The sequence below is a fragment of the Carcharodon carcharias genome, chromosome 7, assembly GCF_017639515.1.
Source record: "Carcharodon carcharias isolate sCarCar2 chromosome 7, sCarCar2.pri, whole genome shotgun sequence".
Classification (NCBI taxonomy): Eukaryota; Metazoa; Chordata; class Chondrichthyes; order Lamniformes; family Lamnidae; genus Carcharodon; species Carcharodon carcharias.
Genome location: NC_054473.1, coordinates 181764611 through 181792555, shown reverse-complemented (window position 1 = coordinate 181792555; position 27945 = coordinate 181764611). Strand labels below are relative to the sequence as shown.

The 27945-nt window shown below is 42.8% G+C and overlaps 1 pseudogene; it reads right to left on the bottom strand.

Annotated features, from left to right (window-relative positions):
* Nucleotides 1-5235: 5235 nt before the first annotated feature.
* Nucleotides 5236-5380, bottom strand: LOC121280632 (annotated as a pseudogene).
* Between the last annotated feature and the right edge of the window lie 22565 nt (nt 5381-27945).

Here is a 27945-nt window from a genome sequence, read left to right as displayed (position 1 = left end):
ATCTTTATTCTCTTAGCTACCACTCTTTTTAAATCTCCACTCTCTCAGCTCCCACTCTTTATAAATCTCCACTCTCTCAGCTCCTGCTCTTTTTAAATCTTTATTCTCTTAGCTACCACTCTTTTTAAATCTCCACTCTCTCAGCTCCCACTCTTTATAAATCTCCTCTCTGTCTCTCAGCTCCCACTCTTTATAAATCTCCACTCTGTCTCTCAGCTCCCACTCTTTATAAATCTCCACTCTCTCAGCTCCCACTCTTTATAAATCTCCACTCTCTCAGCTCCCACTCTTTATAAATCTCCACTCTCTCAGCTCCCACTCTTTTTAAATCTCCACTCTCTCAGCTCCTGCTCTTTATAAATCTCCGCTCTCTCAGCTCCCACTCTTTATAAATCTCCGCTCTCTCAGCTCCCACTCTTTTTAAATCTCCACTCTCTCAGCTCCCACTCTTTTTAAATCTCCGCTCTGACTCTCAGTTCCCACTCTTCTTAAATCTTCACTCTCTCAGCTCCCACTCTTTATAAATCTCCACTCTCTCAGCTCCCACTCTTTTTACATCTCTACTCTCTCAGCTCCCACTCTTTATAAATCTCCGCTCTCTCAGCTCCCACTCTTTTTAAATCTTTATTCTCTCAGCTCCCACTCTTTTTAAATCTCCGCTCTGACTCTCAGTTCCCACTCTTCTTAAATCTTCACTCTCTCAGCTCCCACTCTTTATAAATCTCCACTCTCTCAGCTCCCATTCTTATTAAATGTTTATTCTCTTAGCTACCACTCTTTTTAAATCTCTACTCTCTCAGCTCCCACTCTTTATAAATCTCCACTCTCTCAGCTCCCACTCTTTATAAATCTCCACTCTCTCAGCTCCCATTCTTATTAAATGTTTATTCTCTTAGCTACCACTCTTTTTACATCTCTACTCTCTCAGCTCCCACTCTTTTTAAATCTCTACTCTCTCAGCTCCCACTCTTTATAAATCTCCGCTCTGTCTCTCAGCTCCCACGCTTTTTAAATCTCCACTCTCTCAGCTCCCACTCTTTTTAAATCTTTATTCTCTTAGCTACCACTCTTTTTACATCTCTACTCTCTCAGCTCCCACTCTTTTTAAATCTCCGCTCTGACTCTCAGTTCCCACTCTTCTTAAATCTTCACTCTCTCAGCTCCCACTCTTTTTAATTTTCCACTCTCTCAGCTCCTGCTTTTTTTAAATCTTACCAAGGCTGCTGCTCGTCTCGCACTGCCTCCCAGTCCTGCCTCTGGCACTGCCTCCCAGTCCTGCCTCTCGCACTGCCTCCCAGTCCTGCCTCTCGCACTGCCTCCCAGTCCTGCCTCTCGCACTGCCTCCCAGTCCTGCCTCTCGCACTGCCTCCCAGTCCTGCCTCTCGCACTGCCTCCCAGTCCTGCCTCTCGCACTGCCTCCCAGTCCTGCCTCTCGCACTGCCTCCCAGTCCTGCCTCTCGCACTGCCTCCCAGTCCTGCCTCTCGCACTGCCTCCCAGTCCTGCCTCTCGCACTGCCTCCCAGTCCTGCCTCTCGCACTGCCTCCCAGTCCTGCTCTGGGGGGTCCACCACCTATTTTATCTGCTCAAAACAAAAACAGAATTACCTGGAAAAACTCTGCAGGTCTGGCAGCATCGGCGGAGAAGAAAAGAGTTGACGTTTCGAGTCCTCATGACCCTTCGACAGAACTTGAGTTCGAGTCCAAGAAAGAGTTGAAATATAAGCTTGTTTAAGGTGTGTGTGTGGGGGGGGCGGAGAGATAGAGAGAGAGAGAGGTGGGGGGGGGTGTGGTTGTAGGGACAAACAAGCAGTGATAGAAGCAGATCATCAAAAGATGTCAACGACAATAGTACAATAGAACACATAGGTGTTAAAGTTAAAGTTGGTGATATTATCTAAACGAATGTGCCAATTAAGAATGGATGGTAGGGCACTCAAGGTATAGCTCTAGTGGGGTTTTTTTTTTAAATAATGGAAATAGGTGGGAAAAGGAAAATCTTTATAATTTATTGGAAAGAAAAGGAAGGGGGAAACAGAAAGGGGGTGGGGATGGGGGAGGGAGCTCACGACCTAAAGTTGTTGAATTCAATGTTCAGTCTGGATGGCTGTAAAGTGCCTAGTCGGAAGATGAGGTGTTGTTCCTCCAGTTTGCGTTGGGCTTCACTGGAACAATGCAGCAAGCCAAGGACAAACATGTGGGCAAGAGAGCAGGGTGGAGTGTTAAAATGGCAAGCGACAGGGAGGTTTGGGTCATTCTTGCGGACAGACCGCAGGTGTTCTGCAAAGCGGTCGCCCAGTTTACGTTTGGTCTCTCCAATGTAGAGGAGACCACATTGGGAACAACGAATGCAGTAGACTAAGTTGGGGGAAATGCAAGTGAAATGCTGCTTCACTTGAAAGGAGTGTTTGGGTCCTTGGACGGTGAGGAGAGAGGAAGTGAAGGGGCAGGTGTTGCATCTTTTGCGTGGGCATGGGGTGGTGCCATAGGAGGGGCCCGCATGGGCCCCAGCTATGCCTGTCTCTTTATGGGGTATGTGGAACATTCCTTGTTTCAGTCCTACTTCGGCCCCCTTCCACAACTCTTTCTCCGGTACATCGATGATTACTTCATTGCTGCTTCGTGCTCTCATCGGGACTTGGAAAAATTTATTAATTTTGTTTCCAATCTCCACCCCTCTATCATTTTCACGTGGTCCATCTCTGACACTTCCCTTCCCTTTCTTGACCTCTCTGTCTCAATCTCTGGTAATAGACTGTCCACCAATATCCATTGCAAGCCCACCGACTCCCACAGCTATCTCGACTACAGCTCCTCACACCCTGCTTCCTGTAAGGACTCCATCCCATTCTCTCAGTTCCTTCGCCTCCGTCGCATCTGTTCCGATGATGGTACCTTCAAAAACAGATCCTCTGACATGTCCTCCTTCTTCCTTAACCGAGGTTTTCCACCCACGGTCGTTGACAGGGCCCTCAACCGTGTCCGGCCCATCTCCCGCGCATCCGCCCTCGCGCCTTCTCCTCCCTCCCAGAAACATGATAGGGTCCCCCTTGTCCTCATTTATCACCCCACCAGCCTCCGCATTCAAAGGATCATCCTCTGCCATTTCTGCCAACTCCAGCATGATGCCACCACCAAACACATCTTCCCTTCACCCCCCCTTATCGGCATTCCATAGGGATCGCTCCCTCCGGGACACCCTGGTCCACTCCTCCATCACCCCCTACTCCTCAACCCCCTCCTATGGCACCACCCCATGCCCACGCAAAAGATGCAACACCTGCCCCTTCACTTCCTCTCTCCTCACCGTCCAAGGGCCCAAACATTCCTTTCAAGTGAAGCAGCATTTCACTTGCATTTCCCCCAACTTAGTCTACTGCATTTGTTGCTCCCAATGTGGTCTCCTCTACATTGGAGAGACCAAACGTAAACTGGGCGACCGCTTTGCAGAACACCTGCGGTCTATCCGCAAGAATGACCCAAACCTCCCTGTCGCTTGCCATTTTAACACTCCACCCTGCTCTCTTGCCCACATGTCTGTCCTTGGCTTGCTGCATTGTTCCAGTGAAGCCCAACGCAAACTAGAGGAACAACACCTCATCTTCCGACTAGGCACTTTACAGCCATCCGGACTGAACATTGAATTCAACAACTTTAGGTCGTGAGCTCCCTCCCCCATCCCCACCCCCTTTCTGTTTCCCCCTTCCTTTTTTTTCCAATAAATTATAAAGATTTTCCTTTTCCCACCTATTTCCATTATTTTAAAAAAAAAACCACTAGAGCTATACCTTGAGTGCCCTACCATCCATTCTTAATTAGCACATTTGTTTAGATAGTATCACCAACTTTAACTTTAACACCTATGTGTTCTATTGTACTATTGTCGTTGACATCTTTTGATGATCTGCTTCTATCACTGCTTGTTTGTCCCTACAACCACACCCCCCCCCCCCTCCACCTCTCTCTCTCTCTATCTCTCCGCCCCCCACACACACACCTTAAACCAGCTTATATTTCAACTCCTTCTTGGACTCGAACTCAAGTTCTGTCGAAGGGTCATGAGGACTCGAAACGTCAACTCTTTTCTTCTCCGCCGATGCTGCCAGACCTGCTGAGTTTTTCCAGGTAATTCTGTTTTTGTTTTGGATTCCAGCATCCACAGTTTTTTTGTATTTTATCTGCTCCCTCCTCTTGCGCCGTTTTATCTGCTCCCTCCTCTTGAACTGTTTTATCTGCCGCCTCCTCTCGCACTGTTTTATGTGCTCTATCCTCTCGCACTGTTTTACCTGCTCCATCACTCTTGCACTGTTTTATCCGCTCCCTCTTCTCACTCCATTTTATCTGCACCCTCTTCTCGCTCTGTTTTATCTGCTCCCTCTTCTCACACCGTTTTATCTGCTCCCTCCTCTCATGCTGTTACTCTGTTTGGTTAAAGAGTAACTATCAGCACAGTTGGAATCAGTGGAGCAGGAATGCTGAAGATGGACTCTAACACAAGGTTCATTATTAAAAGTTTTAATAGATATCCAGCATAAGATGATTCCTCCTTGTTGGTAAATTGGTAACAAGGGAGTAAGGACTCATGATTGAAACAGAACAGTGAAGATTAGAGCAAATTTTTCATGCAAAGCATATTGTATGTATTAGCATAGGCAGCCATTGAAGCAGACTTAATCACAACATTTAAGAGGGAGTTAATTAAACACTTGAAGAAGAAAAGTATTAAAGGACATTTGAAGAAAAGGGCAAGGAAATAAGGTTAGAATGAAAAATGTTGGGGTTTAATATTTGCCTCTACTGAAATAATCTGATGGGTAATCCGAAAATTAGGGAACCCATCAGTTTTTATTTCATTTAGATTAATAATATTACTCTCCCTTTCTCTCTCTCACTCACTCACACTCACATACACAGGCAAACACATTGGTGCATTAGAGTCATGTGGTGTAATTAAAAAGCTTCATTTATTCAGCCAAGCAAGTGGTTTCATTGAAAGTAAGGTAGCGCTGCCACTGAATATCAAATAGGTAGACATTTTGAAAAATAGAAAGAGAGAAAGATTAGCATTTCCATAGCGCCTTTCACAATCTCACAGTCTCCCCAAGTTACTTAGAGCTACTTCAGCCTCCCAGTGTCTGGCCGACCCTCTCCAGAACCTATCAATGGGCCATACTGAATGTATCAAATAACAAGTTCCCTGTTGCACAGACTGGCTGAGCTTAACTTTCTTTTTCAGGGGAAAGCGCAAACGCCACAAACTTTGCAGTCGAGTATCCAGCATTTGGGGACATTGCAGACGTCAGCATCCCGGAGTACAATGGGATAGCCTCATCCTGGGAGCACAACCTTCATGATCATTGTTTCGCCCCTGTCAGGTAGGTATGGCTGAGTTTAATTACCAAGTCAGCCACTGAGGATAAAATTAGTCCCAATCTCACTTTCGGATTTGTGTCACCTGGGAGCTTTAGAGGCTATCTCTCTTATTTAATCCATCAGTCACGGCAAGGTTTCCAAGCAGGTTAATAGGATGTTTGTAACAGAAAAATTACTCTCCCTAAAGTGTGCCTCGGGCAGAACTCCATGTCCAGGGACTGCCAGCAAGCTGCAGGGAATTGTCAGTAATATTAGATTCTGCAGCCCCCTTCAATATTATAACACAATGCAGGTTACATCAAAACACAAAGCAAGATGACTATTACAAGAGGTATTTCAATATGAATCTCCTTGTTTAGTAATTTCCTTTACTTAGTCTGCCCTTCAAATTCTTCCTTTATCTTTTATCAAAATTTATAGAGCAATGTTTCTTACTTGGCCATAAGGGAAAAGGTCATTATAGTCTACCTGGCTGTCCCAGTGCCTAGAAAACACCATTCTGTATGATCTCTTTCATACCCCAATATCAAGTGTTGCTCCAAATATTGACTCTGCTGAATTTCTTGCTCCAATTAGCCCCTGCTGTATCCCCAGTCAAACCACTAAATACACTCAGAGCCCTCTGTGCGTAATGTAATTATATCTGAACTGTTTTTGCAGTCCCCCTCTGCTACATTGAAGGTTGTGCTCTCCTGTAGAATCCGTGGTTGTGTTAAGCAAGTTGATGTTTGTCTTGTCTACACGCTGGAGTATCTTGAATATTTCTATAAGATTACCTTTGAGTCTCCTCTGCTGTAAACAGTCCCAGCTCAGTTGTTCTTTGTGGCATCCTTTCCAATCCCTGGATTTCTCATTAGAAAGGTCACAAGATTGTATTCCATCCACAGGTGAACTTGACCAACACTCTCCAAAGCTCAGAATCACTTCCTCAGCTTTGTGCTCTGTTACTTTATCTTTTCTCTTTATTGCTACCACACTCTGCTCATGGGCTTCAGTAATTGATCTACCGTTGCCCACATATCCCCTCCTGTGTTGTGTCCTGCCAAATGATGTAAATTAGCTTAAATTACCATTGCTTGTGATCCTTTTCCAGCTCCCGTGATTTTATATCTGTTTACATTAATTAATGTCTGCCATTTATTGGCCCAGCTCCCCAAGCTCTCTGGTTAAAGTCACTGACCTGAAACATTAACTCTGTTTCTCTCTCCATGGATATTGCATGACCTGCTGAGTATTTCCAGCATTTTCTCTTTTATTTCAGATTTCCAGCATTGGCAGTATTTTGCCCCCAAACCAGCCACTCCTTTCTACGTTTGATCTGCCTGTTACTTGTCAATCTCTCTCAGTTTCATATCACCGGTCAACTTGAGGACCTTTGTTTCCATCTCCACTTCCAAGTTATGGACACTATAAAGAGCAACAGGGACAGCACCAATCTCTGAGACACTCCCACCTAGTCTCCTTCCTGGGCCAATCCAGCTCATTGTAACAAGCACTCTTTGCTGTCTCTGTTTTGGCCAATTTACGATACAAATCAAAGGCGTTTGTTGTGCCTTCCAAACCAATGGTCCAATTTCTTATGGGGCATTTTCTCAAAAAGCTTTGTTGAAATCTAACCAAATGAATCATTCCTGTCCACAGAGTTTTACATCTTCAAGAGGTGTGATCTCCCAATAAACAAAACTGGCCCCCTCTAAAATTTCATACTTTGCACAAGTCGTGTATCAGTCGTTCTTCTGGATATCCTCCACTTCCTTCCCAACAATAGATGTCAGGTCGACCAGCTTTGAGGCTCCTTGGATTATTCCTTCGTTCCTCTTTACAGACTGGCATCATATTTTCCTTTCTCCAATTGTCGAGAGCAGTCCCATTTCATACATTCCTGGTCGATGCTCTCCAAAACATATTCAATTTCAGCGGCCAATTCCATAAATTGACCAGTCATTGTTGACTTGCCAACCAATGAGTGGCCTTTTCTCATGCGTATAAATTGTTGCTCCCTTTGAGTTTTGGTATTCTTGCAAATCTGATGAATGGAAGACAAAAAGCTTCAACAGCATCTGTTTTCTTCAGCAATACTCAACTTCCATAGGTACTTGACAGCACAATTTGTCTAGCCCCAGTGCCTTGGTTTCCTTCAATTCTATTAAAGCTTCCTTCATCTTTTTACTTATTTCTTCTGGTCTTCTTGGGATGTAATCAGTTTAGGTGTCAACTAGGTCTCAGTGGGTAGCATTCTCTCCACTGATTCAAAGGCTGAATGTTCGAATCTCACTCCTGACACTTGAGCACAAAATCTTTGCTGGCACCCCAGTGCAGTACTGAGGGAGTGCTGCACTGTTGGAGGTTCTATCTTTCAGTTAAGATGTGAAACCAAGTCCCCTTTTGACCTCTAAGGTAGTGCTTCCAAACTTGTTCTCACTGCGACCCCCACCTTAATACATCACGCTTGGTGTGGCCCCAGAGTGAAAACTGGGGTATGGGACAGTTGAGTGGTGGGGAAGGGGTAGAGTAGCTATCTGGGGAGGCACAGGGTTGAGGAGTTCAAGGGTCAGGGGTACGGGAGCGGAAAGATAAAACAACACTACCACTTTGCATGCTTTGTTACTGTCAGCGATCGGGCCTCACAGCTTATTACATTAGGGCACGCCCACCGCAAAAAATATCATGTGCATCTAAAGGGGCATCACAACAAATCCCAGAACTGTCAAATCTCAGTCTCCAATCCAAAGCTGCCATTGCTGCTTCAGAACTCCCAACCCCAACTGCTTAGAAACGCCTGCTCTAAGGGGGACGTAAAAGATCCAAATGTAATACTTTCAAGTTTGCGGACGAGACAAAGCAAGGTGGGAATGTGTGTTGTGAGGAAGATGCAAAGTCGCTTCAAGGTAAGTTGACAGACATGGTGAATGGGCAAGAACATGTCAGATGGAATATAATGTGGAAAAATGTGAGGCTGTCCACTTTTAGGAGGAACAAATGTGCAGAATACTTGTTAAATGGTCAGAGATGAGAAAGTGTAGATGTACAAAGGGACCTGGTGTCCTCATAAGTAAGTCACCGAAAGCTAACATGCAGGTACAGCAAGCAATCAGGCAGGCTTATGGTATGTTAGCCTTTATTGAAAGAGGATTTGGGTACAGGAGTGGTAAAGTATTTCTTCAAATGAATAAAACCTTGGTTAGACTGCGCCCGGAGCTTTGTGTGCAGTTTTGGTCCCCTGAATTTAGGAAGTGTTGGATCCTGGTCACCAAGTTATTGGGACTTATGGGTCCAGGTCGTATGCTTGTTTTGGGATGGCCAAGTTGATACAATAGACAGAGTAGGTCAGCAAATAGCTCTTGGGTGGAACACGTTTGTGTTTATGTTTTAAAAGCTTACTTGATATGTAAAGTATAAATTCTTGCAATCAGACTTCATTCCTGACTCCAATAAGCTGTTGAATTCCAGAGCTGACTCTATATAGTGGCAGTACAGGGTAGGTTGGCAGTACCAGAAGTACAGTGTGTAATATATAATATTTAGCACTGAAGATTTGTCTAGGCATTATACTAAGACACTGCCTAATTGAGTGAATTGTAAAGAAAGCATTATTACCTGAAAAGATGACACCGGACAGAAAGTTGGCTTCTGTTTTGCGCTAAAATGCGTTTCTTGACCTGATTTTGATATTATCCATGAAAAATTTTGTTTCAGTTGGCAGCATGAATGTCATAGTACAGTTCAGAATTTTAGCTATGAAAAGAAAATGAATAGATTAGAAAGCTTTTTCTATTTAGAAATAATTCGTGGTACTTGAAAGTTGAAATTGAGGGTGAAATGTTGCCCAAAACAATCTGAAAAGCTATAAAAACAAAAAACTGCTGATGCTGGAAATCCAAAACAAAAACAGAGACAGAAATACCTGGAAAAACTCAGCAATTCTGGCAGCATCGGCGGAGAAGAGTACAGTTGACATTTTGAGTCCTCATGACCCTTCAACAGAACTAAATAAAAATAGGAGAGGGATGAAATATAGGCTGGTTTGGGGGTGGGGGAGGGGGGTGGGTGGGGGGAGAAGTGGCGGGGCGGGGGGGATGGTGGTGGTTGTTGGGACAAGCAGCCAGTGATATGAGGAGATAACCAAAAGATGTTGCAGGCAAAAGAACAAAGAGGTGTTGAAGGTGGTGATATTATCTAAAAGGATGTGCTAATTAAGAGTGGATAGCAGGACAAGCAAGGTACAGATAGCTCTAGTGGGGGTGGGGTGAAATAAGACTAAAAGGGCATAAAAGGAATAGATAAATGATGGGTGGAATACATTTAAAAATAATGGAAATAGGTGGGAAAAGAAAAATCTATATAAATTATTGGAAAAAACAAAAAGGTGGGGGAAGAAATGGAAAGGGGGTGGGGATGGAGGAGGGAGTTTAAGATTTAAAATTGTTGAACTCAATATTCAGTCCGGAAGGCTGTAAAGTGCCTAGTCGGAAGATGAGGTGCTGTTCCTCCAGTTTACGTTGAGCTTCACTGGAACAATGCAGCAGGCCAAGGATAGACATGTGGGCAAGAGAGCAGGGTGGAGTGCTAAAATGGCAAGCGACAGGGAGGTCTGGGTGATGCTTGCGGACAGACCTGAAAAGTTAAACCTGAATCTAAAAACCTAAATCTGAAAAGTTATATTCATGGAAGATTGAAGTTGGCCAAATGTGTGCAATTTGCTTCAGCAATGGACAAGGCTATGGAGATGCAGCAATTGTCATTGGCCACTGTTAGAAAGAGTGTTTTCCTCTGGTGAGCGAAACAGCAAAAAGGCAAAGATTTGTTTTATCACCAGACCAAACGGAGCAGTTAAGGGGGAAAAGGTTAGGCCTGGATATTCCTGTCAGCAGCCTGCATTTTAAATTGTTTTTACTTTTCTGTCAGCTGTAGCAGGAAGTTCCTGTTTAGTTGTCAAGGTGATTATGGAGGTCTCATGTCAGACCTATCTGAAATGAAATAAAGCCTCCTTTGTTGTCATGAACTGAAACCACGCTGAAATCTGCCTTCAGTTCAGCATTTCCAAGTGTTTTCAAGGTAAATTTTAATTATTTCTTCTTTCTAGCTCCCCCTTCATCCCTTATGCTGCTCGTCCATTGCACAATAACTTTGAAAATGACATATTCCAATCACAAACAAGAACCTTAAACTTAAACAAAACCTATCACAAAGGTATGAGTGGAGAGCTGGCTAAGTTTGTTTGGGAAGGTCGACTTGAGTATGGTGGTAAGTAAACAGTGGGCGACATTTAAGCAAAACAATTCAAAATGTTCGATGAAATACACCCATTGGAAAACAAAATCTCAAAGAAAGATGGCTAACTAAGGAGGTTGAAGGGAGGTGTAGATTAAAAGAAGAGACTTATAATGTTGCAAAGAACAGTAGCGAATGAGGATTGGGAGTGTTTTGGAAACCAGCAAAGGGCCACAAAAAAGTGGCTAAAAAGGGAAAAAATGGAATGAGAGTAAATTAGCCGAGAATATAAAAACAGATTGTAAGAGCTTTTACATGTATGTAAAAGGGAAGACAGCAGCTAAAGTAGTCCCTTAGAAGCAGAGACTGTAGAAATTATGAGGAATGAGAAAATGCAGACAGTGAACAATTTTGTGTCTGTCCTGATAGTGGAAGGCATATGTTACATACCAGAAATAACCTAGGGGCTAATAAGAGTGAAGAAATTAAGGTAATTAATATCAGCAGGGAAAAGTACTGGAGAAACTCAAGGGAATAAAATCAGATAAATCCCCAGAGCCTGATGACCTACATCCTAGGGTTTTAAAAGAGATAGCTGCAGAGATAGTGGATACACTGGCTATGATTTTCTGAAATTCCCTATACCCTGGAATGGTCCCAGCAAATTGGAAGTTAGCAAATGTAACACCACTATTTAAGAAAGGAGGCAGTGAGAAAACAGGGAACTACATGCCAGTTAGCCTGACATCAGTCATTGGAAAATTTTGGGAATATTATTAAAGACTCAACAATGTACTTGTTCTAATCATCCTCTGCTTTTCTAAGTCAACATGGTTTTACTAAAGGGAAATCCTGTTTGACAAATTTATTCGAGCCTTTTGAGGATGTAGCTAATACAATGGATAAAGGGAATCCAGGAAGGGTGCTTGGATTTCCAAAAGGCATTCGATAAGGTGCCACACCAAAGGATACGACATAAGATAAGTGCTCATGGAGTTGGGAGTGATATATTAACATGGATAGAGGATAGAGGGAGCGGACATTAGGGATAAATGGGGCATTTCCAAGTTGCCAGGCAGTGACTTGTGGAGCGCCACACGGATTAATGCTGTTTACAGTCTATACTAATGACTTAGACAAAGAGACAAAAGCTAGGTGGGAAAGCAAACTGTGAGGAGGACACACAGGCTGCAAAGAGATATAGGTAGGTTAAGTGAGTGGACATCAGTGGCAGATGGTGTATAATCTGGGGAAGTGTGAGGTTATTCACATTGGTCGTAATAATAGAAAAGCCGAGTATTTTTTAAATGGCATGTAATTTATAAATCTGATGTTCAGAGAGACTTGGGTTTACACAAAAAGGATCACATGTAGATACAGCAAGAAATTAGGAAAGCAAATGGCATGTCGGTGATCTTTATTGCAAGGGGGTTTGGAGTACAAGAATAGAGAAGTCTTGCTGCAATTGTACAGGCCTTTGAGATCACAACTGGAATACTGTAATGAAAGCAAAATACTGCGGATGCTGGAAATCTGAAATGAAAGCAAAAAGTATTGGAAAAGGTCAGCGAGTCTGGCAGCATCTGTGGAGAGAGAAACAGGGTTAACATTTTGAGTCCGTATGACCCTTCTTCAGATCTCGAATGCTGCCAGACCTGCTGAGCTTTTCCAGCAATTCTTGCTGTTATTTTTGGAACACTGTGTTCAGTCTTTGTCTACATAATTAAGAAAGGTATTGGAGGCAGTGCAGCAAAGGTTCGCTGGATTGATTCCTGGGATGAGACAGTTGTCCTATAATGAGAAGTTGAGTAAATTGGACCAATATTCTCTGGAATTTAGAAGAATGAGAGGTGATTTCATTAAAAGATTCATATTCTGAAGGGGCTTGATAGGGTAGACACAGGTTGTTTCCACTGGCTGGTGAATCTAGAACATGGGGGCACAGTTTCAGGATAAGGGGTTGATCATTTAGAACTGAGATGAGGATTTTTTTCACTCAAAGGGTTGTGCATCATTGGAATTTTCCACTCCAGGCAGTTGTGGATACTCCATTGTTGACTATATTTAAAGCTGAGGTAGACATATTTTTGGTCTTTCAGGGAATCGAGAGATATGGGGAGTGGACAGGGAAGTGGAGTTGAAGTAAAAGATCAGCAATGATTTTATTGAATGGTTGAGCAGACTTGACAGGTTGACTCTGTTGCTCCTATTTCTTATGTTCTTGCCCCCCTCACCAGCACCAAACCACACCCAGTGCCCCTCATAATCCCCCATCCCTGGTGTCACTCGCCCTTCTCCAATTTCCGCCAACCCCCAAGGGCATAATCGACTCTGATTTGACACCAGTGGAAGTAAGGAATAAGGGAGCAGCATTCAGTTGAGGGGAGGAGGGTTAGTTTAGCAGCACTGGGGGTGACGGTTGTGGAAAGACACTCTCCTGATTTAAAGGGCTGCATTTCTGGAGCTGGCTCTACATCTGCTCAGAACAGCACTAAACAAATAACAGGAAAAAAGTCGTAAAGTACCAGGCAAACAGCCTACATTTATGCACTGACCAGTCACAGAAACACCATCAGCAGAGGCTCCCCTGAAGACATTTCTAGCAAACTGGAAGTTTGGGTTTCTAGAGTAAGTCAGCCCCTGGAACTTCTGATTCCATTACAATTGAGAGGAAGGTAGTGTTGAAAAGCTTTCTTTACTTAAAATAGATTAGGTGCGAGGACTGGATGAGTTGCATCCAAGGGTGCTGAGGCAAGTGAGAGTGGAAATTGCAGAGGCACGAGTGATAATCTTCCAGTCTTCTTTAGACACAGGAGAGGTGCCAGAGGACTGGTGAACAGCAAATGTTACACCCTTGTTCAAAAAGGGGTGCAAGGATAAAGCTGGCAACTACAGGCCAGTCAGTTTGACTTTCTTGACACCAAAAGTGATTGACAGGCCTTTTTCTATCTGTGAGTATTGCTTTTCCGCTGTGGTGAGCGTTCTTGATACATGTCCAATAGACTGTTCCGTGCCATTGTCCATTCGATGGGAGAGCACTGCTTCCACTCCATAGGGAGGTGCAGCACATGCCAACACCAATTCTTTCCTCTGGTCATAATGTACTAATAGATTGGACAAGTGCAACAATTTTTTCAGCTTTGTGAAAGCTTCTTTCTGTGGTGTTTGCCAAGACTAACTTTGTATTTTCTTGAGTAGGTAATATAGAGGGGCCTGTTCTGTAGACAAATTAGGTAAGAAATGCTCATAATAATTGATCACCCCTAAGAATGATTTGAGCTCGGGGGTGTTCTTTGGTACAGGTGCCTCTCTTATGGCTCTCACTTTTTCCTCAATTGGGTGCAGGCGCTGTCAATCTACCCAGTGACCCAAATAGATGACCTCCTCCGTCACTTGGAATGTGCACTTTTCTTTTTATAAACGCACTCCAACCTGCAGGAAACATTTTAAGACTTCTTCTAAGTTATCCATATGTTCCTTTTCAGTGAGTCCTGTCACCAGAACATCATCTAAATAAAGTATAAAGTGGGGCAATCCCTGCAGTAAACTTTCCATCGTTCTCTGGAATATTATGGCATAAGCTGAGGAGACGCCGAAAGGCAAATGGGTATATTGGTACAACCCTTTGTGTGTATTAATTGTGACAAATTCCCAGGAGGCATTATCCAACTCTAATTCTTGATAAACATGACTCACATCAAGCTTTGTGTAGGTGGTTTCACCTGTCAGCTTAGCAAACAGGTCTTCAATTTTTGACCAGTGCTTGTGTCTGTCCAGCTTAGCCACTTTGTTAACTGTCAATCTGTAGTCCCCACGAATTCGAACGCTTTGGTCGGGTTTAAGAATGGCGACCATTGGTGCTGCCCATTCTGAGAACTGCATAGTTTGTATAATGCCCAGTTTCTCTAATCTGTCCAGTTCAGTGCCAACCTTTTCCCATAAGGCACAGGCCTGGCATTCATGAATTGAGGGGTCACTTCTGGGTCCACTTGAATTTTTGCCTGCAGCCCCTGGGTCTTCCCAAGTTCAGCCCTGAAGACTGAGGCTTATTTTTTAGTAGCTCTGAAAACCCACTTGCTCTCAGCTGGAAGGTTTCAGCCCATTCTAACTTAATCTCCTTCAGCCCGTTTCATCCAAGGAGGCTTGGCCCCTTGCCTACTACCACTATCAAGTGTAGTTTTACCGATTGGTTTCCGTAATGAACTGTAACTCTGCTTATGCCTTTGACTTGGATGTCTTCTCCCATGTAAGTTTTTTAATTTGGCAGCAGTTTCTTCCAAATGTAATTTATCTTCACCATAATTCAGACATTTGAAAGTGTGTTCAACAGTTGCTACAGTGGAAGTTCCTGCGTCCACTTCCATTCTAACAGGTCTGCCATTTACCTTCACTGTCGCATGTATTGGTTCTGTTCTTCAAACCTTTAAGTTATACAATGAATAAATGTCTGAATCTGTTGCTTCAGGCTCTTCTACATTGTAGACCTCACGGGTATTTTTTTTTGGTTGAAAGCCTGCCTGATTCTTTTGTTGCACTGTCTCATTAGGTGTCTGTTTTGATGACAATAAAAACATTTGATTTTTAAAAACTGCCAATCAGTGTAAGGTTGTCTGTTTCTGCCTCTGTTGCCATTATTCCATGTTTTTGCTGCTAAGTCACTTCTTTTTATTTTCCAGTTAGTCATGGCTGTTTGCTGCATCTCGGGCAGAGCCTTGCATTCTTGTGCCCTTTTTGGCTGGGGCTTCGTGCTCAACATGGAGGACAGCGCCATTTTGCACTCCCTTTCGAATCTCTACTGTGCTTTCCATGGCCAGTGTTATCTCTAGCACCTTCTTAAAAACCAGATTTGTTTCGGAAGGTAATCTCTGCTGAATCATGTCCTCATTTACACCGCACGCCAATCGATCTCTGAGCATATCATTTAAAGATGTACCAAACTCGCTTTCTGTTAACTGTTTCACATTTGCCACATATCAAGCAACTGTCTCCCCCAGGGCTCTAGTTCTTGAGTTAAATTTGAACAGTTGCATCGTTAAAGAGGGCTTTGGCCGGTAATGACCTTTTACAACGTCCACCAGTTCCTCAAAGCTTTTTGAATTGAGACACTGGGTGCCGTCAGACTTCGAATCAAGCTCTAGGCTTTACTCCCACATGTGGATAAGAGGACTAAATGCCTCTTCTCTTCCCCTGCAATGTTGTTCATTTGGAAAAAGAATGCGAGACATTCAACATGAGACCAATAGTCCGTGGTGGGATCGAAAGGATCAATTCTCCTGAACTGCGACATTCTGTGAGGGGATTGCTTTAACGATTCAGACGAAAATTCTACCAACAATTACCTTGCGAGACACAGCCCGATTTCGTTTCTCTTGATTTCCTTTGTTAACTTGTTTTATTCTTGAAGCCAGTTTATTGTATATTCGCTTATTCCTCACTTTTTTTTTGCTTTTTTTTTTTCTCGCTTTTATCTTGCTTTTTCCTCATTGCCAGTTAGTTGGATCCTGGTCACCAAGTCGTTGGGACTTATAGATCCAGGTTGCACACTTGTTTTGGGATCGCTGAGTTGGTACATTAGGCAGTGTATATCAGCTGAAAGTTCTTAGGTGAAATGCATTAGTTTATTTACAAAGGTATTCAGCAGCTACCCTTGTGTGAACATAAGAATATAAGAAATAGGAACAGGACCATTCGGTCCCTCAAGGCTGCTCCACCATTCAATATGATCATGGCTGATCTGCTTGTGTTTCGATTTCCACATTCCCATCTAACCCCGATAACCTTTGATTCCCTTGCTTAACAAGAATCTATCTACCTCTGCCTTAAAAATATTCAATGACAACGCCTCCACCACCTTCTGAGGCAGAGAATTCCAAAGTCACACAACCCTCTGAGAGAAAAAAAATTCTCCTCATCTTTGTCCTAAAAGGGCGATCCCTAATTTTAAAATAGTGCCCCCTAGTTCTTGACTCAAGAGGAAACATCCTTTCCACATCCACCTTGTCAAGGCCGTTCAGGATTTTGTATACTTCAATCAAATCACCCCTCACTCTTCTAAATCCCATGGAAACAAGCCCAGTCTGTCCAACCTTTCCTCATAAGACAACCCACTCATTCCAGGTATCAATCTAGTAAATCTCCTTTAAGCCGCCTCCAATGCATTTACATCCTTACTTAAATAAGGAGATCAAAACTGCACACAATATTCGTGGTGCATTCTCACCAATGCTTTGTATAACTGAAGCATAATATCCTTACTTTTATGTTCAAACCCTCTCGTAAAAAAGGATGGCATTCCATTAACCTTCTTAATTACTTGCTGTACCTGCATACTAACTTTTTGTGGCTCATGTACTAGAACACCTAGATCCCTCTACACCTCAGAATTATGCAGCCATTCTCCATTTAAGTAATACTCTGCTGTTTTGTTCTTCCTGCCAAAGTGAACAGCTTCACATTTTCCCACATTAAACTCCATTTGCCAGATCTTTGCCAACTCACTCAACCTACTTCTTTCCAGCTGCAACCTCCTCATATTCTCTTCACAACATACTTTCCGACCTATTTTTGTGTCATCTGCAAATTTAGCTACCATGTCTTTGCTCCCCTCATCTAAGTCATTGATCTTAATCACAAAAAGTTGAGGTCCCAGTACAGACCCATGTGGGATCCACTTGTCACATCCTGACAATCAGATAAAGACCCATTTATGCATACTCTCTGCTTTCTGTCAACAAGCCAATCTTCTATCCATGCTAACAAGTTACCCACTACACCATGCACTTTTATTTTTGTAATAATCTTTGATGTGGCACCTTATCAAATGCCATCTGGAAATCCAAGTACCAGTATGTCTACAGGCTCCCCTTCACCCACTGTGCATGTTACTCCTTCAACTCAAACCCTGTCTCTACACTACAGGCTCTAACTATAGCCTACTCACCACTGGGGCAGCCCGCACTGCTCTGCTATTGATACTAAGATCATGTGATCTTCCATTATAATATTCCTCTTAAAGTTATATTACACATCAGATTACCACAGGAGGATATTATTGCCATTAGAGGAAGTGCAACAACATTCATCAGGCTTGTTCGCAGGATGGCAGGACTGTCCTTTGAAGAGAGATTTTGGAAACTGGGCCTGTATTCTCTAGAGTTTCGAAGAACGAGAGGTGATCTCATTGAAAGCTACAAAATATTTAAAGGGGTCAAATAGCTATTAGCCAGTCAGTCTGACTTCGGTGGTGAGCAAATTATTAGAATCAATTCTGAGTGACGGGATCAATTGTCACTTAGAAAGGAACAGATTAATCATAGGTAGCCAGCACAGTTTTGTTAGGGCCAGGCCGTGTCTCACTAATTTAATCAAATTTCTTGAGGAAGTAACAAGGAGGGTTGATAAGGGTAATGTAGTGGATGTTGTCTACATGGATTTTAGTAAGGCATTTGACAAGATCCCACATGGCAGGCTGGTCAGAAAAGTAAAAGCCCATGGGATTCTGGAGAATGTGATGACTTGGATCCAAAATTGGCTCAGCGACAGGAAAAAAAGGGTAATGGTTGATGGATCTTTTTGGGTGTTGGCCAGGGGCTGCAGCCAAACTGCTGACACAGGTAAAAGCAACTTTTGACCTGAAGTAACCTGAGTCCAGTCACTGGCCTGAGCTGGCTGGAACCGGTTTGTAGTAGTTGAGTTTCTTGGAAAACAAAGGGAATGTGATAAGACACAAGTCCTTATTTAGGAAAGGAGCAATGAGGTAATGCTACCTAAGTTCTTGGGATAGAGCCAATGAGAAGATGCCACAGGTGAGGCAAGCAAGCCTAAACCAATGGCAGAGAGAGACGGCACAGCTTGAAGAGATAAGATTCAGTAGAAAAATGGAGAGTTTCGGGCATAGAGGCAGCGAAACTCCAGAGAACAGCCATCACGGAAATTGAAGAACCTACGTCAGCAACTTAGAGATGCAGGAGAGAGAGAACAGAACGTCTGGCCAGCGCCAGCTCTCCTTTTCGGGTATTAGCTTTTATATTCTGTGACCACTCAGGGAATGTCAGAGAAACCTAGTGGGTGTGCGTTTAGATCCTAGTTTGGGTATAAGACTGTATAACCTGGTGCAAACTGCATGTCTATATCTAACCAGACATATAAGCTATATGTATATGATCTAACAACATGAATAAAGCGAATTTAGAGTTAAGAGAGAATTGACTCTTTTCCTCTTTGTACTAAGCCAATAACTGTTACCGGTGACCTCCGGCAACATGTGAATGGAAAGCGGTTTCCAGTGGTGTTCCACAGGGCTCAGTATTGGGCCCCTTGCTATTAATGATTTGGACTTAAAGATGGTGGCACGATTGGGAAATTTGCGGATGACACAAAAATTGGCCATGTAATTGATAGCGAAAAGGATAGCTGTTGTCTCCAGAATATCAGCGGTTTGGTTGAGTGGGTGGAAAAGTGGCAGATGGAATTCAATCCGGAGAAGTGTGAGGTAATACATTTGGGGAGGACAAACGAGTTTAGGGAATACAAAATAAATGGGAGGATATTGGGAGGGGTAGAAGAAATGAGAAACCTTGGTGTGTGTCCCCAGAGGTCCCCGAAGGTGGCCAGACAGGTGGGTAAGTTGGTAAAGGAAGCATAGGGAATGTTTTCCTTTATTGGACACGGTATGGAATACAAGAGCCGGGATTAATGATGGAACTGTGTAAAATGCTGGTGAGGCCACAGCTGGAATTTTGTGCACATTTCTGGTCACCATATTACAGGAAGGACACATTTGCTCTGAAAAGAGTGCAGGGGAGATTTAGAAGGATGTTGGCAGGGTTTGAAAACTGCAGCTATGAAGAAAGATTGAAAAGGCCGTGCTTGTTTCTCTTGGAACTGAGGAGGCTGGAGGGATGAGCTGAATGAGGTGTCCAAGATTATGAGGGCCCTAGTGGAGATGTCAATCATAGATTTAAGGTGATTGGTAGAAGAATTAGAGAAAAACCTCTTCGCCCAGAGGGTGGTGAGTGTCTGGAATTCATTGCCTGGTTTGGTGGTGGAGGCAGAAACCCTCAACTCATTTAAAAGGCGCCTGGATCAGCACCTAAAGTGCTATAACCTGCAAGGCTATGGACCAGGTGCTGGAAGATGGAATTAGAATGGGCAACTAGTTTTTTTTTAATCAGCCAACATGGACATGATGGGCTGAATGGCCTCTTTCTGTGCTGTAACTTTTCTATGGTTCTATGGATAGACAGAGTGAAATGTAAGGGAAGGTAAAATGTTTCCCCTGGTTGGAGAGTCTAGAACCAAGGAACACAATTTCAAAATAAGGGGGGAGCCACTTAGGACTGAGATGGGGAGAATTTTTTCACTCAGGCAATTATGAATCTTTGGAATTCTGTACCATAGCGGGCTGAGAGAACTCAGCCATTGAGTACGTTTAAAGCAGAGACTGACAGATTTCTAAATACCGATGACACAAAGGGAGATGGGGGTAGTGTGGGGAAAAAGGCATTGAGGTGGATGATCAGCCACTGTCATGTTGAATGGTGGAGCTGAATGGCCGACTCCGGCTCCTCTGTTGCTATGGGCAGAATTTTTGGGTCAGCCTGTGGGCCCGCGGCCGACCCCTTCAGACGCGAAATCGCACGTGATGACGTCGGGTGAGCTTCCCAGACATCATCCCTTGCTCGCGTGACATTTCGGTCGGCAGGCGCACGCGTGAGCCAGGAGCGCACCTGCCGACAATTAAGAGGCCTATTATGGTCATTAAGGTTAGAATTGTCTCCAATTTCTCGTGATCTGTCCAACTATAGGGTTGGCGGATGGGCGAATGGAGCAGGCGGACTCTACATTTTTCCCTGAACCTCATCCAAGGGCGGGATGAAGTTTCCCTAACGAAATTTGTAAAAAAATCTATGGATTTTTATCACGCAAAATGATCAGGTAATTGTTTGTGATGCTTGGACATTTTTTTTGTTTCCTTATTGTACGAACTTTATTTAACTGTTTTCAAGCCTTCAACTCCCTGAGACAGCTCTCTGCCTTCAGGGAGCTTTCATTCAGTGCTCGCCCGCGCCCTCCCTTACACGCCCCCACCCCAACAGCGCTGAGCATTTCAGTGCGTATTTCACGTTGGTAATTGGCCAGCCAGCCAGTGGTGAAATTTGTGGTCAGGGGCCGATTGTGGTCAGTGGTCTGTCCCATGCCCACACGCCAACCTAAAAATCCTCCACTATGATCCCATCCTGTGGCACAATTCTGAAGAAAGGTAAGAAGTTCTCCCCAATTTTTATCCCTCAACCAACACCCAGAAAAAAGGTTATCTGATCTTTTCCCTCTTTGTATATAAGCAAGAGTGCATTTTTGAAAATGTTTCAATTTTCCTTCATGCCCCTCCCTCCTAAAAAACCTAATCCAATAGCACTTCTCCACTCGCCCTCACTTTTGGAAAATTGAGTGTTTCTGTATTTCTCCTGTCTTACTCCAGTGCAAGTCTTCCCTTAAGCTTCACCACACTCTCTCAACTGTTCCAGCATCATTTACTTATTACGCAAAATTGAGACTAATGTCGCTTTTGTGGATTCCTTAATCATTTGGGTGACGTAGCAGCTCCTTATCATTATCAGAGGTGTGCTTTCTCTCTTGTTGCTCCCATTATAATCCTCTCAATTTATCCCTGTTAAGCTAAAGTCCCTCATCATAATTGAATTCGATTCCCCCTTGTTTGAATAGCAGGTCCAATGTTTCCTCTTGAGCTGCTGCCCTGTAACAAATTCTAATCATTAGTTTCTTCTCTTTAATATCATTGAACCCCTTCAGATCATGTCTGCCTCACCAATACCTTCTTCCAAATTATCTAACTCTTTTTTTCCAGATGTCTACCCTCCCCCATCAGTTTATCCTTTTAATCCTGATAACCTAAAGTGTGGTAAGTTTATCCTTCACTCTGTATCATTATCTACCTGTGTCTGTTTGACACCCAATAATGTCATGAGTTATTTTATTAATACATAATTTGAGAATCCCAATCTTATTTCTAAGACTCCAGGCATTCATATTGAATTCTGAGGGTTCCCTCAGAAGGGGAACTATTGTTCAGGACACCATGAATTCAACCCTGCTCTGCTTTGATAGATATCACGAGTTCTTTTAACATATAATTGAACAGACAAATGGGATCTTGGTCTCATCCAAACAATAGCAACTCCAGCAATGTAGCACTCTCTCAGTACTACACTGCCTAGAATAGTGGTTCTCAAACATTTCTGCTTGAAGGGCTCCTTTTCAAATGGATTAGAAATCACATAAACCACCCACTCTCCCTGCCAACTAAATTACAATACCACAGAACAGAGACATCATTCAAAAAGCTGCATACAAAGAGTATTTTAATAATTATTTTTATGAAAGCAGATATTTGCTTAAAAATATTGAAATAGGTATGCTTGCTTTGCACTCCTTGCACTCTGTCCAACTTTAGGTGTTTCGCCAGCCCATTCTGCACATACGTGTGATAGCTCCACACTCTTCCATCTCATAGGCCTCCTGAAAAGTCTCTGCGGACTCCCAGAGATCCACAGAGCCAAGCTGGAGAACCACTGGCCTCGAAGAGATACTCAGATCCTGGAGTGGGTCTTGAACCCACGATGTTCTGGCTCAGAGCTGGAAGTATTCCCGACTGAACTAAGCTGCCACTGGAATGAAGGAAATAAGACGTCCAGGGCCTAAAGAATATCTTAATTTACAAGCAGAAGTTTAAGTAGTTTATCAATATCTTCTGAACCCTCAAAAATAATCATTTCTAACAAGTGATGAAATGACTATAAAGGAATGTGGGAATTGAGAAGTCTTGAAAGATTAGGACTACTGCTGATCTTGAAGATAGACATCAATGCAGCCTGTTAGGGCCAAATGCCCAATGCTAGATTGTAACTTCTTTGTAACCTTATGTGATCAACTCGTAAGGAGGTGGGCTTTTGCTAATACCAGGCAGGAGCAAATGGATGGTAGGGCTACAGATCAAGGAATACTATATGAATTATAGTTTAGAGTGATTATAACAATAATCAATTCTATGAGTTCAGGCAATAGATGAAACCAAGTTTTTCTTTGCTTCTTTTTAATTATGTGTTCAGTCTAATGAATCCCAGGTGTCCATTGTTCTCAACATAATAACTTATTTCAAGTGGCGAGGATCAGATTAAAGGCATAGGATTTAATTCGCTATCTTTAACGTTGAGTTTTCGACCTTCCGAATGAAGAGCGGACAGAACACACACTGATATTATCACTAAAGAGTATATAGAGGCTGCTGAGAGATGTGAAGATAGTAATTCCAACAGGGGCACAGATGACAGGGAGTCAAGGGTTATGGGGGGCTGACAGGAAAGTGGAGTTGAGACCACAACCAGATCAGCCATAATCAAATTGAATGGCGGAGCAGGCTCGAAGGACTGAATAGCCTCCTCCTGCTCTTAAGCCCTATGTTCCTATAACCCTACTTGGAAGCAAAGACTTCTTTTCAATTGAGAGACCGATTTGAAGTCTATAGTGAGAGAGTAAATCAAAAAGTGAGGGGTTTTGATACAGCATATCGTAAAAGCAGAAAGAATTGCATATTTCACAGCAGGTTTCACAATTTCTGATCTTCTGAAATGTTTAACAGCCATTCGAATGCTTTTGAATAATACTCACTTCTTAATGTAGGGATATGGCAGCCAATTTGTGTATAGCACAGTCCCACAAATAGCATGGGACAGATGCTATAATGGAGCAGATAATTTGATTCTTTAGTGATGTTGGCTGAGGGATAAGTATCAGCCAGGACACCAGGGTTAAGCTTTCCCTTAAGATAGCACCATGGGATCTTTTACATCCATTCAAGAGAGCAGGCAAGGCCTTGGTTTAAATGCACTTTTGAGGGTGCACTGCACACCCTCACTATTACATTGTTGTGTCAGACTAGATTTTGCTACTATTACCCCTGCAGTTGGACTTAAACTCACAGCCTTCTGACTCAGAGGTGAGAATGTTACCCACTGAGCCATTGCTGACAATGGACAACAGTGGCACCTGTGCTACTAGTGACGCATCAAGGGCAGCCATCTGTTATACTATATGGAAAAAAGAACTTATAAAATAGATTTAGTTCAGCAGCAATGGCATTCCCTTACTTTAAAGAATATAAATTGCCCCCAATTCTTCACACCCACCACCAACCCCCACCCCCACCTCCACCCCACCCCAAACCCCTTAGAAGAAACATGAGTTTTCTATTCAAATTCCCTCAGGTAGAGCATGATGTGAACTGTAGGGGGACTGTTTAGTTCAGAGGAATCAACTGGTAGATGAAGCTTGAAGCGCATATCACGACAAAACAAGTAGCAGAGCATTTCTGAGGAGAGAAGAAGCAGCCAAAGAGATTACATCAGTCAATCTGCTTTGTGGTTTGATCATCTCAGTCAAGAAATGGGAAACTATGATCTCAACAATGCTACGCTCAATCTAATACACAGGACCTTCCTCCTTGCTAATCAATAAACTATGAGGGATACAGAGAACGTGGTTCCCTAGGACAAAAGGTCAGAAACCACATGGGATATGTAATCTTGTTTACTACAGATAAAGGTTTGCAGAATGCCAATTGCAGCAATGGAAGGCAATAACTGGATCCATCTCCTTCCAATTTATCAGCCTACCCGTGAGTTCTCCAGAGTTTTCTCTCCCAAGCTTCAGAGGGACCAGGCTGTAGCTGATGGAATATTTTATTCATATATATTCAGTGAAATTCACAATTCAAGGTAAAGTATATAAGTGTTAGTACTGGCAATCTTTTCAATTTTTGATACCTAGCATCAAGTGCAGCACTGGATATATACAGAAACTCTGCCTATCCTGTCAATGTAGCTTAATTTCTAACACGATCAGAAGAATAAAACTGGAACAAAGGAACAGGAATAGGCCATTCAGCCCCTTGAAACTATCACAGCATTTAATTAGGTCATGGTTGATCAAACTTTTAACTCCACGTACGTGTCTTGGTTTAGTAACTCATAATATCCTTGCCTAGTAAAAATCTATTAACCTTAGTTTTGAAATGTTTAATAGATCTCCAGCCTCAATGACTTCTTGTGGGAGAAGTTCCAGATTTCCACGAACTTTAATGTAAAAAAGTGCTTCCTGACATCAGCCCTGAACAGCCGAGCTCTACTTTTAAGGTAATTTTAAGGCCCTCTTTGTTCTGGTCTCCCCCATCAAAGGAAATAGTTTTTCTCTCTCTATTTAACTCATTTAATCATCTTAAGCAGCTCAATTAAACTGTCCCTTAATATTCCGTGCTTATGGAAATATGAACCTAGTTAATGCAAACTGTCCCCATAATTTAACCCTTTTAGCCCAGGTATCAGTCTGTGTTTCAAACTTTTTTTTCCCCATTTTGTACATTAACCATGTTGCACTTCAGGAATACACTCTACCTGCCAATAACCTCATCAACACCTAATGCCCTGGCTTTCATGGAAAATTAATTCTTATTCCCCAGTGACCATTTTGAAATAAACTTCAGAGATCAGTTTGCATTGTGCAATATTAGGACACAAATCTTTATTGAGTTTACCTGCAGTTCTTTCCCTGCTACATTGCATGAGTAGACTGGCACTGCCTATTATCTACTTCAACAACAGTGCAAACGGGCAGAGCAACAATAGGATTTCCCGATGATCAGAACCAGATATTTGTGTCTCGTGCCTCACCAATCTTTTCTGAAGCACAACAGTTATGGTTGGACTCAGTTTAGTCACGTAATAATGAAAAAATAATGACGATGCTATTCTTTTCTATATCATAGTTCATCATATTACTTTTCAACAAAATATATTTACTGCATGCCAAACATCCAAGGTTGGTCAAAAGGCTCACGATTTTCTTTTGAAAAGCCTGACTGATCTCTTGTGTCTTGGTTTCTGTATTTTTATCTTTAAGTGATTCAGAACCCAAAAGCAGGGCTTATGCCATAAGAAAGGTCTCTGAAGAAGGGTTATACGGACTTGAAACGTTAACTCTATTTCTTTCTCCACAGATACTGCTAGGACTGCTGAGGTTTTCCAGCGTTTTCTGTTTCCATTGGTTGAAATGGGACTTTTTTCCAGCCAATCAAATAATCGTTAATATATCAGTTATGGTTCAAATGGTAACAACCTTGTCAATGAGTCAAGGGTCATGGGTTCAAACCATGCTCCAGAGACTCGAGCACAAAATCTTTACTGACATTATGTGAGTATTAAAGTAGTGTTGTACTGGTGGAGGTTGTATATTTTGTTGATGTCTTATCAATTACGTTGTTAAGGTTTGCTAATGTCATGTCAATTACATTGTTAAGGTTCAGAGAAATCGGTGATGTATAATAATTGCCTTTGAACATATATAAATAGGGGATAGGTGGGACACTGGGTTGCATGGGAGGAGAACTCTGAGACTGAACAAGTCAATAAACTCTCTCAATAAAGAAAAACTCTGTGTCTTGGTATTGACTTCACCAACCAGCTTGGATCATATTAACATCTTTTAGATAAGACGTTAAAGAGAGGCCCAATCTGCCCTCTTAGGTGGATGCATAAGACTCCACAGTAATATTCTGAAGAAGAACAGTGAAGATATCTCTAGTGTTGTAGCCAATAGTTATTCCTTAATCAAGGTCACTGGAACAGATTATTTGGTCTTTATTCATTGCCGTTTGAGGGAAACTGCTGTGTGCAAATTTACACATTTCCTAAGTAAAATAACGATGGCACTTCAAAAATACTTCATGTTCTTAGGTTGTGAAAGGCACTATATAAATGCAAATCTTTATTTCTTTGAATTGATTTTACTATTAAAACAATAGATATCTATTGTCAACAAGTATTACTTCTCAGCATCCTGCAAAGGCAACCATTACTGAGACTATTCTTCAGTATTTGAAGGGTTAATGTAGATGTATTGCCTTCAGCTGTGATGCACCTGGTCTGAGTTCTGCTTTCTCAAGCATTCCTTCCATCACCGCTGTCAAGTCAATTGGTGGAGCAATCAGTCTGAGGATCACAACGGTGTTTTTGGCAGGAATGCAGCCACTCTCAGGTCAAACGGATGATCCAAAGAGCGCAGAACCTTCGGCAGATCACTGAAGCCTTTGAGTCAAAGTGGGGAGAGGCAGCAATTTCACACTGAGCTGACTGCTTACTGCAAGTGGACTTCAACTCACTTCCTTTCTCTTTCATCAAGCTGCCAATCAGCCATTTCATCAGGAAGCTCTGGGTACAACAGCAAAGTAGCTTGGCCTAAATAGCCAAGTGGTTATGGTACTGGGTTTGTAACCCCAAGATCAAGAGTTCAAATCTCACAATAGCAAACTATGAAACAATGTAACTTCATCTGAAACAGATGGAAACAGGTTTGTACTCGAAAGAGTTACAGACAGCACAGGTTTTACAGCCCTGTTACAGGTCAATTTGCCCAACTGGTCCATGCTGGCATTTATACTCCACACGAGTCTCCTCCCATCCCTGCTTCATTTAACCCGAGAAGTATATTCTTCCTCTCCTTTCTCCTTTTTTTTGTCTACCTAACGTCCTTTTAAATGTGTGTGTGTGCTATCCTCCTCATCTATCCTCGTGGTAATTAGTTCCAGATTCTCACACTGCTTGCGTGAAGAAGTTGCTCCAGAAGTTTCTCCAGAATTCCTTATTGGTTTTATTAGTTTCTATCTTACATGGCTCCGTGTTGATGAAGATTGCACAGTTGACATGAGGAGACTGTGAGGCAATGTGCATTGAAGTCAATGCCACCCCGCAACATTAGAAAACCTGCAAGGCTTGCAAACTCTTATGTTTTCGCCTGCAGCTCATGCTTAGCAAGTGAGAATGAATTGTAAGTGTTCCTCCTGGCATTGAGAGGCTCAGTGATTTTCCATTTGCACCAATGCAAGCTGTAAGATGTACTTATATTGCCAGTTGTAGTCTATAATGAGGCAGCAGCATAAACATTTAGAGCAGAAGTGACCTAAGCAGCCACAGGCAGTGATGTCTTTGCCTCACCTTGTGTTTGCAACAACTGACACATTTCAATGTCTATATCCTTAATGATGCAAGGGTACCTTATGCACAGCCCCTCACTGAAGTTGAGATAAGGAGATTCCTCCCTGAAGAGCCTCTGTGAATATAACCTCCTGCTGAATACCTTGCTCTCTCTCCTCCTCCTCCTTCTTCTAGCAGCTTGCATGATCCTGCTTCATTCTTGTAGTCATGTTCGCGCCAGTCCAATCATGTGTGGAGGCAACTTCCTGGTGCAGTATATTTCAAGAGCCATAAAGAGGACGGAAGCCCAGCCATCCCACTC